Source organism: Mirounga leonina, unplaced genomic scaffold, assembly GCF_011800145.1.
Source record: "Mirounga leonina isolate KUSES-001 unplaced genomic scaffold, KU_Mleo_1.0 Mir_366, whole genome shotgun sequence".
NCBI lineage: Eukaryota > Metazoa > Chordata > Mammalia > Carnivora > Phocidae > Mirounga > Mirounga leonina.
The window spans coordinates 9,352,563-9,374,087 of record NW_023270709.1 but is presented as its reverse complement, the minus strand read 5'-3'; the positions used below and the strand labels follow the sequence as shown (position 1 = coordinate 9,374,087).

Here is a 21,525-nt window from a genome sequence, read left to right as displayed (position 1 = left end):
GCATGGAGTCTGCTTCTCCTTCTGACCCTACCCCCTCTCATGTGCTCTCTCTCATTCTCTCTCTCAAATAAATAAATAAAATCTTTAAAAAGAAAAAAAAATGCCTACTTAGTTGGACTCCATCTCAATAAAATGTTCTTGATTGGGGTTGTGGAGAAGAACCACTGTCCGTGAGGTTGTTTGTACAAGGATTTAACTAGCAAGATAAGTGAACATACAGCTTAAGGTTTGCTAATTTGGTTTATAACCACCACCACCCCCCTTCACATGAACCTAAAATACAAACTCTTTCTGCTCTCCAAGTATTTTGTTCTGTATGTACGACTACATTCTAAAGCTGTAGCCAGATACTGTGTATACCCAGGATGCTGAAGATGCTCTCGCAGAGTCCACACTCTTATGGTCTATACCACTCGTTCTCAGTTCGGGTGATTCTGACTCTCCCCCCGCCCTGAGGGATGTTCAGCAATGTCTGGAGACATTTTTAGTTGTCACAAGTTGGGGGAAGGGTACCACTAATATCTATGGGTAGAGGCCAGAATAGTGCTTGGGATCCTACAAGGCACAGGACAGGGCGCCTGGGTGGCTCAGTCGTTAAGCGTCTGCCTTCGGCTCAGGTCATGATCCCAGGGTCCTGGGACCGAGCCTCATGTCGGGCTCCCTGCTCAGTGGGAAGTCTGCTTCTCCCTCTCCCTCTGCCCCTCCCCCGCACTTGTGCGCTCTCTCTCTCTCTCTCTCTCTCTCTCGCTTGCTCTCAAATAAATAAAATCTTAAAAAAAAATTTTAAGGCACAGGACAGCACCCACAACAGAGAATATGTGTCCCAAATGGCAGCAGTGCCACGGTTGAGAAACCCTGCTTGATGGTGCCTTGAAAATGATCTCTAGGGGGGCACCTGGGTGGCTCAGTCGTTAAGCGTCTGCCTTCGGCTCGGGTCATGGTCCCAGGGTCCTGGGATCGAGCCCCGCACCGGGCTCCCTGCTCCGCGGGAAGCCTTCTTCTCCCTCTCCCACTCCCCCTGCTTGTGTTCCCTCTCTCGCTGTGTCTCTCTCTGTCACATAAATAAATAAAATCTTAAAAAAAAAAAAAGAAAATGATCACTAGGAATATCAGCATCCAGGAAGGAGGTTTCAGAATGGGTAAACCACCCAGACTATCGATGCCAAGGGGGAGGAATGTGGATCCAGAGAGGGAGAGAATACGGATACATGAAGAAGAAAATAGCTTTTGAAGGAAGGTGTGTGTCTGTCTATGGCAGGGAGATCAGCCTTAGAGGAAAAGAGGGATACTTCCTATTCTATGACAGGAAGAAAAAGAATAGTAGGAACATACTGAGAAGTACTGGTGGGAAGCAGGCAAGTTGTGGGACTTCACATCTGATGGTTTCTTTGTTTTTTTTAAAGATTTTATTTATTTATTTGACAGAGAGAGACACAGCGAGAGAGAGAGAGAACACAAGCAGGGGGAGGAGGAGTGGGAGAGGGAGGAGCAGGCTTCCTGCGGAGCAGGGAGCCTGATGCGGGGCTCCATCCCAGGACCCTGGGATCACGACCTGAGCCGAAGGCAGCCGCTTAATGACTGAGCCACCCAGGCGCCCCCACATCTGATGGTTTTGAATATGGAAAAGCAGCAGAACCGGAGAGTGAGGGGAGCAGCGTGGCGCTGAGGTTTAAGGAGAAAAGAAATGTCGGAGTTGGTGGCAGAAAAATTCTGCTGTTTTAGCTTCAATGCCATGGAGCCACAGAAGAGAGAAAACATATGGTAGGGATTACAGACAGTTGGAAACTGAAATGAGTAAAATCCATCACAAGGGGGATGACACTGAAGGGGCTGAGCCTGAGAGCCAGGATGGTCAGGGCCACGGAGATGAGAAGGAAAAGCAGGCTGGGTGGCTGGGAGGGAGAGGAAGGTGCAAGGGACAAGCAGGGCTGCGACCGGGGAGGCAGAGAGGCGCTCAGGGGAGGAAGAGAACAAAACGATTCTCGTGAGACAGAGCAGAAGTTGCAACCGCGGGCTGAGGACATGAAGAAAGCTATGAAGAAGGGGCAGGACACAAGTCCGTGACATGAATGGTCAAGGATGGTCAGAGGAAAAATGTGGAGTTGGTCCCTCAGGCGTTCTTGAGGGAAGTGTGTCTGAGAGGTCAGTAGGTGACCGGCACAGATGAGAAGAGGCAGGCATGAACAGACAGCACTCGTGTCAGAGGAGGTATTGTGGGCTAAACTGTGTCTCCCCAAGTTCATATGGTGAAATCCTAGCCCCCAGTACCTCAGAATGTGCCTGTATTTGGAGTTGGGGCCTTTACTGAAGTAATGAAGGTTAAATGAGGTCATAGGGATGGGCCCTGATCCAATAGGGCTGGTGTCCTTGTAAAAAGAGATTAGGACACAGATACACAGAGGGAAGACTGTGTGGGGACACAGGGAGAAGGCGTCATCTAAGTGCCAAGGAGAGAGGCCTTGGGAGAAACCAACCTTGACAGCACCTTGATCTCCAACTTCTGGCCTCCAGACCTATGAGAAATACATTTCTGTTGTTTAAGCCCCCAGCCCATGGTACTTTGTTAGGGCAGCCTGAGCTGACTGCTACAGGAAGGAGGGATGTGAAAACATGGTGAGCCTCGTGTGGAAGGGACAGTGGAAAGCACGTTCGTAGACTCCACAGCCTCCCCTGTGAGTGGGAGAACTAGTCTTTTTTTTTTTTAAGATCTTATTTATTTATTTGACAGAGAGAGACACAGCGAGAGAGGGATCACAAGCAGGGGGAGTGGGAGAGGGAGAAGAAGGCTTCCCGCAGAGCAGGGAGCCTGATGCGGGGCTCGATCCCAGGACCCCTGGATTAGGACCCGAGCCGAAGGCAGATGCCCAACGACTGAGCCACCCAGGCACCCCTGGAGAACTAGTCTTGAGGAAAGGCTTTCAAAGGAAGTGATATCTCTGAAGACAAACCAAGTGTCCATGGAGGTGCAGAGGGAGGGGAAGTACTGTGGAGAAATCTGTCTTAGAACAAGGGGATCGGCGTCCTCAGTGGATTGCACACTTCTTGAAAGTGGGGCCCAGTCCCTCAAACGATTTCTCCACCCCCGTGCTAGCCCAGGGACTGCCATATTCCAGGTGCCAAATGAATCTGCTTTGCAAAGTGTGCAGCGGTAGAGGGGTGGGGATGAACTTGAAAGGGTTGGGGGCACAGGGGAAGCTGCTTTGCCCAGGGGTGGGAGAGAAGCCAGGAAGGGGTTTGCCCAGGGGCGGCAAATATAGCAGCAGGCTGAGAGGCAGGTGGAGAGAGATGTCCTTTAGAATTTCCTCCAAATCCCCTTACTAAGGCAGCCCATTGAACGCTCCCTCTCAGATAAGCAGGGCAGAGTCATCGGGATGGGCTACTGAAAACACCTTTACTCAACTGCTGTTAGCCTAAATACGTTATTCCTTTAGCTACTCAGATAACTCGAGGAATGTGTTATTTCTGGTGGCTGACAGTTTTCCCTTTAAATGTGAACCGTTTGGAGTAGAATTTTTTTCTAAAATGTATTATGTACTGCTTGCTTTTTCTCCCTTTTCTAAAAAAAAAAACAAAACAAAATGAAGATAGGAACAAAATGATAGTATCGTAAAGTTCAAATATTATATTGGATTGTTGTACAAAGATAACTTTTTGTAAACAAGATTTGTGCTAGGCCACCAAGTGATCATATCCTCAAGAAACTATTCATCCTTGAGGTATGTAGTAGCTATTTCCTAGCATACCCTGAGACTCCACAGTAAATTCCAATTTGAGTTTCTGTCTGCTTTGTGTTATTTTCCCTCCCTCGTTATCTGGCTATCCCTGTCCCTTCTTTCTGAACTCAGTGTGCCTGCCAACAGCAACCTCCTCTTCCCTTTCTAATTGATCGTTTCTAATCCACAGTGGTTAGGACAACTGCATCACCAACACTGTTAAGAAATGTGTCAAAAGGAAGCCTGAAGACCGTCACCTCCTTTTGCTGCCCAGTAGCCAAAACTTGCTTATTTCCTGATGATCATTTGGGTTTTAGATTGATGAGTTCTTAGCGTATTTCTAAATTATAAAAGCTGTTTTAAAGATATCAGCAGAGGGGCGCCTGGGTGGCTCAGTAGGCTGAGCATCTGACTCTTGGTTTCAGCTCAGGTCATGATCTCCCGGTCCTGGGATCGAGCCCCACATCGGGCTCTGCACTCAGTGTGGGGTCTGCTTGAGATTCTCTCTCCCTCCCCCTCTGCCCTTCCTAGCTTGTGCTCTCTTTCCCTCTCTCTCTCAAAAAAAAAAAAAAAAAAAAGGTATCAGCATATAGGGAAGGATAAATAACTCTTCTAAGCCAACTTGCCCTCCGTGATGAGAGTTCATTGCTTACTAGAATTTTAAAATAATGGAACCTCAGGGGATACAAAAGGGCCAGTTGTCCCTCCTTCTGCCTTCAGACAAGGTGGCAGGTATTAGAAGAATTGCTTTCCTTTCGTTGGATGATGAGTCTTTCTTTGCCTTTTAAGACATGTACTTATGATTCAATATTTATTTCTCTGCGGGAGAGAGCTCTTCAATCATGAGCCAGCGTATAAATAAGTGAAATAAATACTTCTTCAATAAGTAATGTGTCTGTGTACCTGTATGTTCAATTGAGAATGCACTAACCAAAGTAAGATTTCTGCAGTTTCTCTTAAGCAGACCCCCAAATGGCACTTTAAGTAGAGACTGCTGAGAGTGCTTTAGTATTCCCGATGGCTCCATCTACCTCACCCGGCCACTGGTCAGCTTGCTCACAGGATATGTCCCCACGTTCCCAGGTCCAAAGAGCAGACCGCAGTTTTCAACTGTATGAAGGGCCGAAGAAATTGCAGAAAATCACACAACTAGATAGCCATGAAAAACCCTGCCCATTTGTAACCTGAAAACAACAACGCGTGTAACCTAATGGATAGAAAACTCTCTTTTCCTCAGAAAGAAAGAAAGTCCTAGCCATTTCACTGTGAAATGCCTCTGTGTCATTTCACAGTGAATGGGGAATTGGGATGATTTTACCCACTGCTTCTGACTTCTATAAGGCAATGGACTTAGCAATTTCAGGCACTTTAACATGCATACCTTAGGTAAATAATGGAGTATGTGCTCAAAAAATCAGGTATTCCAAAGTATTGTAGACTGATTTGATGTGACTTCTCCATGTGACTAAAGAAACTTGATGATCATTTACTCATTCATTCAACAATGGGTAGGCAATGATAATGTTCCAGGCTCTATGTACAACAGTAAACAAAGCATGCAAGATCTCTCTGTCCTAGTGAGTCATATAGGCTAAAGACATGTTATGTTTTAAACAACGAACTATCATGAAAATCTTAACAGGTATACTACAAGTTGCTTCCTCAGCAGGAATTTTTATAATAAAGCCAGCGTATGCCTCTGTTGCGGCCTGAATTGTGTCCCCCCCACCCCACCCCAATTTATATGTTGAAGTCTTAGCCCCCAGGACCTCAGAAGGTGACGGGAATAATTATGTAACATATAATCATGTTACCTTACAGGGGTAATTAAGGTAAGATGATGAGGTCATTTAGGTGGGCCCTGAATATGGCTGGTGTCCCTATAGGAAAAGAAGACTAAGACACAGACAGACACACACACACACAAGACCATGTGGAGACACAGGGGAAAAGACCACCATCTGAAAGCCAAGGAGAGAGGCCTCAGAAGAAACTAACCCTGCCCACACCCCGATCTTGAACTTTTAGCCTCCAGAACTGTGAGAAAATAAGTGCCCGTTGTCTAAGCCACCCATTCTGTAGGAGTTCGTTACGGCAGCCCTAGTAGGCTAACAGAGCCTCCAAAGCCTAAACCTTATCTGCCCAAATGTTGGGAATATCTGTGAGTTAGAACAATTTCACCAGAACTGTAAGCTAGGAGGTTGGGGTACAAGCTAGGAGGTTGGGGTAGACCCAATGGAATGAGAAGACCTTAGAGGTGCAAACAGGATTAGATGATATTTTGGTAAGACAAATTTGTGATAATCCTAAAAGTGAAGTCAATTGGAAAGCAATCTGTTTAAAAATCTAAAATTAACTACTAAAACCATCCCACATCCATGAAACAAATACTTCACACCTTTTTAAATGATCCTGCAGAAGAATACTTAATTTCATGTTAAAAGTTCACGATGTATTTTTTTAAGTGAAAAAACAAAAAACAAAAAACAAAAAAAACCTGGCTACAAATAGGGAGCCCTGTTTTTGTGAACAACAATGAAAATTTTTACTCACACTTAAGTTAAAAAAGACAGAAGAGGTGGACAGCAAAAAGTTAAAATGGTGCTTATTTCTAATAGAGGGAATATTTTATCTTTTGCCATTCTGCTTATCTCTGTTTTCTTTTCTCTACAATAAACATGGAATGATTTTGTTGTAAGGGGAAAAAAATTAAATAGTATCATTGAATCCATTACATGAAATGACTGTCTTTGATGTCATAGATATCTCTATCAAACTCAAGGATCTGAAGCAATCATCTATGGCATGTCCTAGACAACATAAGTAGCTCACATCTTACAACACACAGCTCTTCGCACATCAAATCCATTCCTCTTCCTCGCCACTTCTCTTTATGCTATAATTGTACCAGTTCTTCATATTTCCTATGCATTACAGCCATAATGTAGTATATCAGATCATGGTTGGTTCCTAAATTGAAATCCAAGTTTCAGTTTTTGGCTAAAAGAAGAGTGTTTCTTTCTCCTCAAGTTTCTTAGAAATGGGATTTTCTAAAGCAAAACGAGAACTGCAAATATCCTTGGAAGCAGCAGATGACAGAGGAAAGAGCATGCACTGGGACATGCGACAGGCCTGGGTCCTATCTTCCCTGGCTCTACTGCTTACTGGCTGCTGGTAGTCAGGTGTGTCTTAACTCTGGCAAACTTCAGTTCCTTCAACTATAAAGCAGATGTAATAACCATCTGGGCACTGTTGTGAGGATTAAAAAAGATAACATGCGTAAAGCATTCAAAAAAGGCATCTGGCCCATGGTAGGTGTGCAGTAAACTACAGCTCTTATTATACATATAAAACTTTGATGCTTAATATTTACATTTTGCAATCAAACACATATATCTTAATCCAATATAAGTATTAAGGTTATATCAAATTCCCTATGTAATCTTTTTTCAACTCTTTTTTTTTTAAGATTTAGTTATTTATTTTAGAGAGAGAAAGTGCACACACGAGAGGGAGGGGCAGAGGGAGAGGGAGAAAGAACCTCAAGGAGACTCCACACTGAGCATTGAGCCTGACGCAGGGCTCCATCTCAAGACCCTGAGATCATGACCTGAGCCGAAACCAAGAGTCAGATGCTTAACTGACTGCACCACCCACTCGACCCCCATGGAATCTTAAAAAACAAACAAACAAACAAAAAGAAACAGAATAGTGCCACACCAAGGTCATTATTTCTTAACTGCTATGTGATAATCATTCATTTATGAGTATGTATATATAGCTGGACTTATATATGTGTGCATGTGTATGCATAGAAGATGCTTATAAAGTAAAGTTGCTCATAATCGTTTTTAATGTTACTTAAATTACATCATGGTGACGACGGACAAGATAAAGCAATTATAACCGAAATGCTGAGCTGGAAATCTGCAGTCATTAGAAAAATGGCTTATTTTATAGAAAGGGACAGACTTGAGTGATGTGACTCTATGATTGGTCAAGTTGATCCTGTTATTTCAGATGACTTTGGGATATGCTGATTTTCATACAATTACTTCATCAGAGAACCAGAGGCACATGGAGAGTACAAAACACGTCCAACCCAAAGAGCTAGTAGGTGGTAGAGACAGGTTTGGAATCCAAATCCTCTGTCTATGGCTCAAGTTCTCTCTATTGCACTGTAGAGAATGAGAGGAAAACTTATATTTTGGGTAGGCTATAAGTCTGTAGTTACACACAGAAACAAACTTGCAATTAGAAAAAAATTAGGAGAGAGAGGGGATGAGTGCATCCAGATACTAAACATGCAATAAATCAAGAATGCACACAATGTGCATATACAATACACTACGTTCTAGTGCCGATGCAGCAATTTATTATCAATGGAATCAAATGGAAAACTTAGAAGTATCTGGCCTATGATAAAGATGGCACTTCAAATCACTGGAAGAGAAAGACAGATCAGTCATTATAGTTGAACAACTGAAAGGGAAAAAAATTCACACCAAATACCAACTTCCCACTAACTTTACACCAAAAGCAAAAGTTTATTCCAAATGGATTAAAGAATTAAATGTAAAATATAAAATCTTAAAAGAACCAGAAGAAAAATAGGTAAATATTAATCTGATCTTTGAGGGTGTAGAAGAGTTTTTTTAGGGAGAAGGAATAGACCATAAAGGAAAAGATGTGCATTTTCATTCACCTAACAATTTAAATTTAAATACATTAAAAAAACCCAAAAACCCACTACAGGCCAAACTGAAAGGGAAATTACAGGCTAGGAAAAAAAGCATATTTACAGGCAGAGTTAGTTAAGAGCCTTAATATAATAAAAGCTACACTTTACTGAGTCTTTATTAGGTGAAGACATGCTAAGCTCTCTGCACACAATATCTCGCCATAATCTTATAAGGAAGATACAGTTAGCTCCACCTTTAAAATAAAGAAATGGAGACATGGAGTGGCTAAGAAGTATCATGCCCAAGGACTCATAGCTAGTAAGTAGCAGAACAGCGATGTGGATGTAGAGCTCTTTCTGAGTTCCAAGCTTTTCCTCTTAATTTTCATATACTATAGGCTCTTCTAAATCAATATCGAAAGCACACCTCCACTACAAAATGGGCAAAGGATATGGAGAAGCAATCTACAAAAGAAAACATATAAATACTTAATGAACACATTTTTCATGTTCAACATCAGTAGTACTACAAGAAATGCAAATTAAAACATGCAGTGAGATTTTTTTCTCTATCAGATTAGCAAAAAATATTTTACAATGTCAACATCTAATTTTGGCAAAGCTGAGGAAAAAGATACATGTTGTTGTGGGAATGATACTGTTTTCAATCACCTTAAACAGAAATTAGAAATTTTAAGTATTTTGTTCTTAAAAATGGCTCTTTCATCCAGCCATTCCACTTAAAAAAAAAAAAATTCTAGAAATTTTGCTAAAGAGATATACACAAAGATATTTGTATAAGGATGGTTGTCATTAGATTATTTGTCATTATAAAAAACTGGAAACAAGCTAAAAGTCTACTAATAGGACTTTGGTACATGAATGGTAAAACATTCACATGATGGAGTAACATGTTAACCATCAGCAATCATGAAGTATAAAGCTACTTAAAGCTACTTGGGAAATGTACAAAATACAGTGTGTGAAAAACAAATCTTACAAAACTGTATGTGCTTTTATTTATTTATTTATTTATTTAGAGAGGCAGTGGGAGAGAGAGAGAGAGAGAATCTTAGGCATACTCCATGCCCAGCACAGAGCCCGATGTGGGGCTCCATCTCACGACCCTAAGATCATGACCTAAACTAAAATCAAGAGTTGGATGCTTAACTGACTGAGCCACCCTGTATGTGCTATTTTTAAGTTTTGTTTTTCTGCTTATCTACATTTTTCAAATTTTCTACAATGAATATATATTAATTCAATACTTGGAACATTTAAATTTTAAGTAGAAACCCTATCTTATATCTTAAGGTTTCTACTTAAAATTTAAATGTTCCAAGTATTGGTAAATACAGGAATTCAAAATCAGAATCAAAGATTATAAGGTTCCTCTGAAGCCCAAACTAGATATAAAAGCAAGATACAGATTTGTAATATATAAAGAAACCGGTGGTTAGGTCACTAAAATGAAGATGCACCCCCCACACACACACACATGCCTTACCCCCAAAGGGCTTAACTGGTTTTCAGTATTCAAATCCATAGGAGGACTCATAAAGATCTCATGCAGAGACAACTATTTTTAGAGGAATAACCTGTATATTCAAGATAGAATTGATCTTTAATTTCTTTTTCCTCTTAGGTAATACTAATATTGTAACTTGTAAATAAAGTTGCTCAAATTGTATGAATCTTCCAAGCTAACTGATTTCTAATTTAAAAACACTTAAAAAGTAAGAATTGAAATATACTTGGTCAATATATGAAGAGTATCCATTTCAAACAATAGCCAACATTATACTTCATTGTGAAAAACTAAAGAAATTCCTTTAAAAATAAGAATAAAAAACCCCAGACAGAAAAAAATTATGTAGTATTGCTCTGCAAGTTTTTCTGGCCAATGCAGTAAGACATGAAATGATAAAGAGATTTAAGTATCAGAAAGAAAAAGCTAACATTATTATCATTACTTACAAATGGTATCATTGTGAAACTAGAAAACCCAAAGAAATGAATGGAAAACTATATTCAAGAGAAATCCAATCATAGCAGCTATCATTTGTTGAATTCCTATTTGTCTAACAGTGCAGCACTGTTTTCCCAGCGTCATGTATCTGGAAGAAGTAGAACTGGAGCGGTGCCTGGCTGGCTCAGTTGGTTAAGCATCCGACTCTTGGATTCAGCTCAGGTCGTGATCTCAGGGTCATGAGATCGAGCCCCATGTCGGGCTCCGCACTCAGTGGGAGTCTGCTTGAATATTCTCTCCCTCTGCCCCTTCCCCCCAGTAACCCCCCCAAATAAATAAATCTTAAAAAACAAAAAAGAATTAGAACTGGGATTCACACCCAAGTCTCTGTGTGTGTGTTTTAAGATTTTATTTTTAAGTTATCTCTATACCCAGCATGGACCTTGAACTCACAACCTCGAGATCAAGAGTTGTATGCTCCATCAACTGAGCCAGCCAGACACCCCTGGTGTTCTTTTCAATATGTTATTCCTTTGCTCCATAAAGTGTATAGGTATGATGTATAAGCACTCACTTACACACACACATTGAAAGCAATAACCATCACAATAGTACAATTTAAAAAAACCCCATTCATTGCGGTGCCTGGGTGGCTCAGTTGGTTAAGCGACTGCCTTCAGCTCAGGTCATGATCCTGGAGTCCCAGGATCGAGTCCCACGTCAGGCTCCCTGCTCAGCAGGGAGTCTGCTTCTCCCTCTGAACTTCCCCCTCTCATGTGCTCTCTCTCTCTCATTCTCGCTCTCTCAAATAAATAAATAAAATCTTTAAAAACAAAAAACCCCATTCACAAAAAAATCAAAAAGGTTTGTGTGTAACCAATGAAAGAAAAAAAATCCACCTAGACATAATTTGTAGTGTGTGTATACACGAATGAAGTAAAAAGACATGAAGCAAGATTTAGATAGGAAAGCTAAAATTTAGTTTTCAAAATGTACATTCTAAATTAATTTTTATGTTAAATGCAATTCCAATCAAAACTCCAACTGGATAACATATTTTATATGGAGAAATGTAACAAAAGAATTCCCACATGCATCTAAAAGAAAGAAAGAGGTGAGAAAAGTAAAGAAAATTTTACTAAAATACTACAGGGAAAAGGGGTACTAGTTATTAAAAAATTATATCTGTTCACTTACTGAAAGTCAGTTTATGATAAAGGAAACACCTCTAGTCATTAGAGAAGGAAATAATTATTCAGAATTAGCTACTGTTGGAATACTCGTTACCAATTTGGGGGAAAATATCAAGGTAAATTCTTACCTCACACCATACACCCAAATAAACTCCTTATGGATTAATAAAATCTAATTAAATAGAGATGTATTTTTAAAACAGAAATATAAGATAAAAACAAAATTTGTCACGGCACCTGGGTGGCGCAGTTGGTTAAGCATCTGACTCTTGGTTTCGGCTCAGGTTGTGATCTCAGGGTCATGAGATCGAATCCTGAGTCAGGTTCCATGCTCACGTGGATTTTGCTTCAGATTCTGTCTCCCTCTCCCTCTACCCCTCCCATTCGTGCCCTTTCTCTCAAATAAATCTTAAAAAACAAAATCTGTCCTATCCCTGGAGAGAAAAAAAAATGTATCATACCACTAGAGGAGAAAGAAATTTTAAAACTTGATGCAAATAAGGAATAGACATACATAAAATTCAAAATTAAAGTGACATTAAAAAAAAAAGACCACAAATAACTTGACCACCTCGAAGTATCAACCATCTCTATATCAAACATAAAAAAGCAAAAAAAAAAAAAACCAAACTGGAAAAAAGACATTTGTAGCAAAAATTACAAAAGAAATATAAACTTAGCAAAGTAGTTAATTTTTCTCTATTAAAGTAGAAAAAAATATGCCCAAAGTTCCAGGATATAATGAAATGAGTGGATATACTTTCATATGCTGTATCACTTAAGGCATTATAAATGGGCACAACCCTTTTGGAAAGCTTTATTTACATACTTTATATACATATTATTACAATTATGTGTTTTAAAAAAAATAAATAAAAAAGGACTGGAAAGAAATTTACCAAAATGATAAAGAACTAACATCAGAGGGATGGGAATGGGTTTTATTTGGGTCTTGCATTTTTCCATTCACGCTGGACAACTAAATGCTTTGCGGTAAGTGTCTTCTTAAAAGCAGCAGGAGGAATTGTATGTTTTTGTAAAACTAAAAAAAAAAAAAATCTGTCTGTGGTGAGTTAGTGTCCCAAGGAAGCACACCCCTCAGCAGACTGGTCAAATTAAGTGCCTTTTCTCCTGCCCACGTGCTTGGGAGAAAGATCTTGAAGGAATCCCAACCCGCCGCAAGCGGCTATAACCTCCTTTCTCCAGGATGGAGAGCCAGTCAGATCAGGGTGAGTCAGATCACACATCTCTTATCTGCAGTTGCCGAAAAGCCTCAGAGCTCAGCTATAGAGCAAAGCAGAGCAAGTGCTCAGGTGTGTAGAGTCCAGGCAACAAAAGGGGTAAGGAGCCTTCTCCTCACGCCTCGTTCCATTCCACAGAAATACACGAGGAGGGTTCAGCTGTGCACGCCACCGAACACCAACATTAAAATGACCATTCTCCAAAAACCACCATGAGGTACCACCTGAGACCCATTAGTATCCAAAAACCAGAACACGGGGCGCCTGGGTGGCTCAGTCGGTTAAGCATCTGCCTTTGGCTCAGGTCATGATTCCAGGATCCTGGGATCCAGCCCTGCATCGGGCTCCTTGCTCAGCAGGGAGTCTGCTTCTCCCTCTTCTTCTGCCCCTGCCCCCCTTTTGTGCTCTCTGTCAAATAGATCAATAAAATCTTAAAACACACACACACACACAGAACCAGAAAACACGTGTTGGTGAGGATGTGGAGAAAATGGAGCCCTCGAGCTCTGCTGGTGGGAATGTAAAATAGCCCCCGTGGAAAACAGTATGGCAGTTCCTCAGAAAATTAAAAATAGAATTGCCCTATGATCCAGCAATTCCACTTCTGCATATAGACCCAAAAGAATTGAAAGTGGGGCCTCAAAACATAGCTGCATACCCGTTATTCACGACAGCCCAAAGGTGGGAGCAGTGCTCCCAGACGCCGAATGGGTAAACAAACAATGGAATATTATTCAGTCTTAACAATGGAGGAAGCATCGGCACAAGCTACAGCAGGGAGGAACCTTGGGGACACTACGCTGAGTGAAACGAACCAGTCCCAAAAGGACAAACACTGTAGGATTCTCCTTGTAGGAGGTCCCTAGCGTTGCCAAATTCACTGGGACAGAAAGTAGAAGGGTGGTTGCCCAGGGGCTGGGGTGGGGGAAATGGGGAGTTAGTGTTCAATGGGTGCAGAGTTTCAGTCTGGGAAGATGAAAACGTTCTAGAAATGGACGGAGGTAACAGTTGCACAGCTGTGTGAATGCACTCAATGCCACGGACCATGTAAACATGGTGAAAATGGTAAATTTTATGTAATCTATATTTTACCACTATGTGTGTGTGTGTGTGTGTGTGTGTGAGAGAGAGAGAGAGAGAGAGAGAGACCACGGCCACATGAATGCGAAAGGCACCAGTCCCGTTCACCGCATATTTTCTTTTTTTAAGATTTTATTTATTTATTTGAGAGAGAGAATGAGAGAGAGAGAGAGCATGAGAGGGGGGAGGGTCAGAGGGAGAAGCAGACTCCCTGCCGAGCAGGGAGCCCGATGCGGGACTCGATCCCGGGACTCCAGGATCATGACCTGAGCCGAAGGCAGTCGCTTAACCAACTGAGCCACCCAGGCGCCCCACCGCATATTTTCTTAAAAGATGCAGATTGCTCCTAGGAATGTCCTGGTGACACAAAATGCACCTTTGTCTGGATAAACGGAATGTACACCGAGCCACAGCCAGTTCTAGGCAACCGAGAGCAGGGTCATGCTTGCTTCTTAGGCATCGCATGACTCAAATCAAAGAACATGGCACCCCACAGGAAACCGAGCACTGGAACCATAAAACAACACAGAGCAATTTCCTTATCGGCATCTCAACTGAGAATATTTTACAAAAGTAATTTACAAAGGGCAAAGTTCTCCGCCACGGCACCCCTGGGCTCGTGTATCGCCCACAGAGTTCTTTCATGTTGCATAAACAGTACTTGAAGGGGCTCTTCTGGGAAGTTGCAAAGGATGATACCGTGTCATAAATTTGAGTCTAACATGAGGGTGGCTGAGAGGTCTGCTCTGAGTACTTGCTTTGACAGTCTGAGCTCCAGTTTCAGGGATTATTTTGAGAACTCAATTTAGCTATAGTCAAACATGTCAATTTGTAACTTGCCTAAATAAGTCACCTGTCCCTAAGCTGGGGTCCTGAAGCACCATTCAACTCCACGGGCATTGTTTGCTGTACAAAGATATAAGCACACTTTTCTTTTTAAAACCTGGTCCAGTGGCTCTCTGAAGCTGTCTTTAGTCTTTTAAAGACTCTTTGGCCACCTACTGGATTTTTTCAGCTCGAGAGCTGGGCAGAAAAAGAGCAACTTACTGCCCTTGTTCAAAGGAAAGCGAGTTACAGACTAGAAGCTAGACAGACTTTATTATTCAGAACCCACAGGGATTTGCAAGAGAATAGCTCAGACACAGTCTGTTACTACCCTCCTCTCAAGGAAAAAGCCAATTATTTCCCCCTACCTAAAGAGTTTAGCAGGAGTGTGAAACGTAAAAGCTTCTATGACATCTTTATCCCAGGCACAAGGAAGGAAAAAAAATAAAAGGTGGCAAAATTCAAATACTTTTGCTTATTTTTGCTAAGATACCAGGAGGAAAAAAAGGTTTAAATGACTTGTCAGTTTTTTCACATATAGAAAAGGGTTATCAGCTACTTTCACTTTCTAACGAACAGCTCTCATCTCCTAAATGAGTTCCCTGTAAGGTGTTTAATTTAGACCGAAGTCATTTTGATTAATAGAGAAAGAGATGGGTTTTTTTTTTAAGTATCTTTTTTTTTTTTTTTTTAAAGCATGAGCATTCTGTTAGATGTGACCCTTGAGATCAGAGAGCAAAGCTAGAAAAAAATGGAAGTTACGACTCATTCAGGAAGAGCACACTGAAAGTGAAAGATTCATTGATGAGCCTCTAGCTCTCAGGCGGTGGTGGTGGAGAAGTTCAAGGTGGGAGCTGAGAAAGGCAGGGCTCAGAGGAAGTGGTGGTGCAGCTGGGCTGGAGGGTGTGCTGGGAACCTACATGCTCTTCCAGCACCCTTGCTCACGGTTGCGTATCACAGGGTCCCCCAAACTGTGATTTCTCAAAAACGGTCGAGGTTTGAGAGGTCCGGGTAGTTAAGAGACCGTGCCTCGCGGGGGCTGATCCCCACAGGAGTGCTGCCTCTCAGGAGAGGGCCTGGAGACGGGGCAGTGAGAACATACATGTGCGCGTGCGGGAAGGATCTCAGGGCCTCCTGTGACACATCTCTCCAGACTCACGATACTCACCTACATAGGAGGAAGCCGATTCAGAGAGCTCATGTGACTTGCCAAGGTCCAGAGCCATGTAAGCCTGGGACTCGGGTTTGGGACTCCCGATTCCCAGCGTCCAGTGTCTTCTCACTACTTGAAATCTGAAGGCATCCATCAGACGGGGGCTTGACAAGGCCACGTTGACGCTGGGGTCAAGTGTCACCAGCATCTGCGATGTCATCAGGAGGCGTGGCGTTGGTACAGATTCCTGGAACCCTGCCAAGCTCCCCAGTTGTCTGGTGGCAGGCCGTCCAGGAGGAAGAGAAAGCAGGGAAAAAGGGAAGAGCACGGACCGGCCAGTAGGCTAGGGCGAAAACCCACCAGGACGACAGCTGCCTCAGGGGGCGTGTCCCTGGGGGCTTCTCATCGGCCCTGGGCCTTTCCCTCGGCCCTCCGGCGGCTCAAGTAGCCTGAAGCACTGCTTTTACCTGCCTCTCTGTTCTCTGTCCCTGCCATCGTCCCAAGCAGCTAAGGATATCCCCACGGACATGGTCTCCTTTGGTTTTATAGATACCAATTGTAGGGGCTTTCGGAGCCACAAAAACCTGCCCTGCAAATAGGTTTGGACCACGAAGTTGGATACAAACCAAAGTGCACACGTACCAAGAGCCCTGACTCCATCTTGAGCCAAGGGGTTTGCCTACACAATCTCTTCTGACCCTTGCCACGACCCTTGGGGGCAGATATAGGCTCCCCTTTTGTAGTAGGGAGATTTAGAGGGGTTAGAACTGTCCAAGGTCAGAGCGACCCTGTGTCACGCCCAAGTTCAGGCTTCACCACCACCGTTCCAGAAATCACACCCGTGAGGGCCCCTCCGACCCGCCTGACCCCTACTCGAAATAAGGATGCTGACTCTCTTCAAAGGGGCTGTGATTAAAACAGACCAACAAATCTCACTTGCTTTGTTCAGACAGCTCTGAATGCTCCAGTCCACCCTCCCCCTCAGCGAGCGTCACCTTGAGGACGGGAGGGAACAGGGTTGCTGAAATGCCAGGCGGGAGGCAACTTTCCTGAGATGGTAGAGGGGTAGTCAGTTACCCCCTTGCCAGCTGAAAACTCACCTCGTCGTTAAGTCTCCTCCTGGAATTGCTACTCCTGTTGTCCCCAAATGCAAAGCAAGACACTGGGTTGGGCAAAGCTGGGGAAGGGCCCTTATTTAAACCGTGATCAAAAGAGTGACAGATGGTAAGGAGGACTTTGGGATGAAAGGGGGGAAAAAAACAAAAACCTGTTCTGAGCACAGACATACTGTTTTCCTGCCTGCCTCGTGCACGTACCAAATTTCACCAAGCTACCAGGACTAAGGTTAGGGAGCGGTCGGGAAGCTGGGTGAGTGCTTTTGCAAGCAGTTCTGGTGTTCTGAGGAGCAGCCACCGGAAGGAGGGATGAAGGAAGACATGGCATCCACGCAGTGAGAGAGAAACTCTGCTGGCAAGCTAACTACAGCAAGCAGTTTTTCCACCGAAGGAACCATCCAGAGGAAACTGGTAAGCTGGAACGTTTGGAACTCAGATGTATGACGGAGTCACACGTAGATGTCCGACTCCAGGTATGCAGAGTCCACCATCACCAGCTGCCTCCTCATGCTTCATCAGCTGTACTTGCAATGGGGGTTCAAACGACAGAACGACACGAGTGGAGCTAGTATGAAACTCCAAAGTCTGGCGAACAGAGGCCCTCATTCCATCCTGAAAGGAAGACCAGTTGTAGGTGTGTAGGCGTGGGTGCTCTCCATTTAGCAGGGACTGGTTTCCAGTTTCTGAGGCTCCTGAAAGAGTCCAGAGTTGTGCACAGGGTTTAGACTGCTTTCTGGAGGGGTGTATCCACCAAGCAGTCCCTACTCTGGGCTCTGATCACAAGTCACAATGTCCTCCTGGAGGCCGATGGAGAAAGTTCTGTGCAGGGGTGCAAGGGGGAGGGGAGGTAGTGTATCAGCTTAGAGGAGGTGCCTCTGGAACCAGAAATACCTACCTGTGGCAGATGCCAAGAAAACCCCAAGTTGCTGAAAATTACTGGCTTTGAATCTAAAGGCTCCTACGGACCCAGAAGGGTCACCTCTAGGAGATGCTTTCACGATAATCTCACCTGGCCAAGAAAGAAGTGGTCTGAAATCTTAACTGGCTGTGGCAGAAAGATGGTATTGGTGGCCAGGACCCGGTGGGTGGGCTCTCCTGGTTAACCAAGGTCCCACGCTGGTTGAAACTGCTTTGTAGATAACAATCAGTCAGATCTACCTGACTGCTTTTGTGATGGAAGGTTCCCAGCGTGGATGTGAAGGTTTCCTCACCACAGCTCTCCCCACATGTGTGAGAACATGGTTCAAAAGATACACTGCAACAGAATGGCAAGACCAGCCCATCAACGGGATCGGCGATCGCTCAAGGGCAAGTCCATAGTTCCTTAAAAGAGAAAGACTACCTACAGCGAAGATGCTATACAAACACACAAATCCTGGTTCTCTCCCTTATTAGCTAAACGACTTAGACAAATTATCTAATCTCTCTCAGGTTCAATTTCTTCACCTAAAAGACATATAACATTAGATACTATCCAGGATTGCTATAAAATGTAATGCCCGCAAGTACTGAGCACAGAGCCTTGCCCATGGCGAACAGTGGTATTCATCTGCTCACAGGGCCACTTTCCACCAATTCCAGGGTCACAGCTGTATACCAACTGTATATGTTAGTCTCCTATATACTGAAAATTGCTTAATGATTCTGATTTCTTGACACATATTTTTATAGACTGTATTTATTTATATGAGAGAGCACGAGCAGAGGGAGAGGCCGAGAGAGAGAGAGAGAGAGAGAGAGAGAGAGAAGCAGACTCCCCTGCTGAGTGGGGAGCCCAATGTGGGGCTCGATCCCAGGACCCCAGGATCATGACGTGAGCCCAAGGCAGATGTTTAACCGACTGAGCCACTCAGGTGCCCCTCTTGATACATTTTTATTAGAAATAAATTCCATGAGGGCAGAAACCTTGTTTGTTTTATTAACTGCCATAATCCCCATGCTAACTAAATATCTGTTGTATGAACACACTGATAAACAAAGTGGAGATGCCAAAACTGTTTGAACAATGCCGTGTATTCACGTTCAGGTTTACAGCGATGTATAGGAGCATTTCTTAGATCCCAGGGACCACACTGCCCTGTGTCCCATTATTAGTGCATGATGTGAGCAAAGCCTATGGTAAACAAAGTCTAATGTGGGGGTTCTCAAACTTTGGTTTCAGGACTCCTTTAAGCACTTAAAATTACTGATGACCCCAAGGAGCTTTTGCTTATGTAGATCATATCTTTCAGGATGCTCCATATTAGAAATTAAAACTGAGAATAAGTTAAATGTATTACCTAAAATAACGATAAACCTATCACACGTTAACATAAATAGCATACTTTTATGAAAAATAACTGTATTTTCAAAACAAAATTTAATGAGAAGAGTACACTGCTTTACATTTTTGCAAATCTCTTTTAATGCCTGGCTTTACAGATGACTGGATTCTCTGCAGTCTGTGTGTTATGACACATCACGTATCTGCTGGGTAAGTCCAGAGACAAAAAGAGTAAAAAAAAGCAAATCCTATTATTGCCATAAAAATAGTTTTGACCTCCTAGACCCATCGAAAAGACAATCAGGGATTCCCAGGATTCTCTAAGCCAGACTTTGAGGCCCACTGCTCGACCAATGATAACAAGAAAACACCATATTAGGGGTGTTTTTATTTTACATACATCTGAATTTCAAATTTTAAAACCCAACCCTGGGGTGCCTGGGTGGCTCAGTTGGTTAGGCGACTGCCTTCGGCTCGGGTCATGATCCTGGAGTCCTGGGATCGAGTCCCGCATCGGGCTCCCTGCTCAGCGGGGAGTCTGCTTCTCCCTCTGACCCTCCCCCCTCTCATGCTCTCTCTATCTCATTCTCTCTCTCAAATAAATAAATAAAATCTTTAAAAAAAATAAAAATAAAAAAAATAAAACCCAACCCTATTTTAAATCATTTATATATATATATATATATGATCAGCTGGAATCTGCCAGATACTCTAGTTAGAGTTAGATACTCTAACTACCCAATATAAAACAAGGATGCACATGCCTGTGTGTGTATGTGTGCACAAAATATAACTTTCCATGCAGGGAGGCTGCAAACCCAACATGTCCAAAACCGACCTCTTTATCCTACCCTAAACCTGCTCCTCAGGGGTGAGGGTACTCCAAGTTTTCCAATGAAGGTATTTTTCACCTCCCCAGAGTCAAGTCCTTTATGACCTATACTATCTTTCAGATTGCACTTTACTGGGGAAAGTACACTTTGCTTCTCCTAACCTCACTTCCTAAAAAGCATGCTTCTTCCTTAGAGTCTTCTTTAGAAGAATAGTTGAAAATTCTTCTTCCCCCATCCAGCCTAAACACAGAATCCCCATTTACCATGCCACTGCTTGATGGATTTAGAACCTTCATAAATGGATTTATCAGTTACATGTAATCAGCCTATATTAATTTTGATTGTATCACTGAAATATACTCAAGGATAGAATTTCATCCGGTGATGGTTATTTATAAAACAATTTTTACTAAATTAGGCATTGGCTTCGTGCCACCTGCATATGGCCAGGCAGGGCTTAAGACACAGCATTATAAATCAGATAATTTTATTTATTACAGGGAATCCTACCGCTTTCCATCAAGTTGTCTTTGTGAAGATCGATAGAAAGTAGGTCTTGGTGCCAAGAAAAAAACTGTTTCTCTTGCACAGTTGGTTTGCTTTCTTATTATAAGCACCCTTTAAATCTTACTACTAATCATTTCCCTTTTTTGCTTTGACCACTAGGAAGCTCAAAGCCAACTCTGAGCTCACACCTAGCAAACGATCTGGATCTCAGGACACAACACGTACATTTCTACTTGAGCTTTGATTCACTTACTTATTTTAAATACTGTTGTCCTATGTGTATTTCTATAATCCCTTTTGAGGAGAGAGCCGGGCATACAAGAATAAGTAAATAGGGTGAAGCTTTACTACTTCAAGCCAAGTTTCTGAGATGAGCCCTTGAAGAGAACCCGCCAAAAGCAGTTGTGGCCCATATTATCATGTACGTTTCCAGAACCATAGGAGCTGTTACAAACTTTGTAATATTACAAACTTTCCATTACCACTCGTCTAAACCACTTTGAGGGGGCTCATTTTGCAGAAGCTGTCCTGGAACCAAAGGACAGGAAGAAGCAGCAGGAACATATCAGGTCAGTTACATATATATCATCTTTTCTCTTCATAAATACCTATGAAATGCTATTAACAGTTGAGAAAACTGAGGCTCAAAAAGGTGAAATAATTTGCCTAAAGTTACATGAATAGAAATGATGAAGCCAGATGATGAAACCGGGTCTGTGGTATTCAAAAGCTCTGGGGGTATGTTCATTTTGTGAAAATTCAGGGAGTTATACATTTATGATGTATAACTGTGTGGATGTTATACTTCAGTAGAATGTTAGCTAACAAGGAAGAAAAAGGCCGTGGGGCTCTTCCATCTCTCAGTGTGAGTCAACGTGACAAAATTCATATGGAGACGAGCAGGAGACAGTCATGGAGAGAGGCATGGGCTGTGACGTTACTGCCTATTCAA

The 21,525-nt window shown here is 42.7% G+C and overlaps 1 protein-coding gene across 2 annotated transcripts in view; it reads right to left on the bottom strand.

Annotated features, from left to right (window-relative positions):
• Positions 1 to 18,695, bottom strand: part of RREB1 (ras responsive element binding protein 1) — a 155,226-nt gene extending 136,531 nt beyond the window's left edge. Inside the window, exons 1-2 of one of the 2 annotated variants that reach the window (XM_035030801.1) lie at positions 17,980 to 18,695; positions 15,871 to 17,662 (exon numbers count right to left, since the gene is read on the bottom strand). The gene's annotated coding sequence lies outside the window, so the exon portion shown is untranslated. Of the gene's footprint in view, positions 1 to 15,870 lie in introns of both variants that reach the window. The other variant, XM_035030798.1, reaches the window with a different exon arrangement.
• Between the last annotated feature and the right edge of the window lie 2,830 nt (positions 18,696 to 21,525).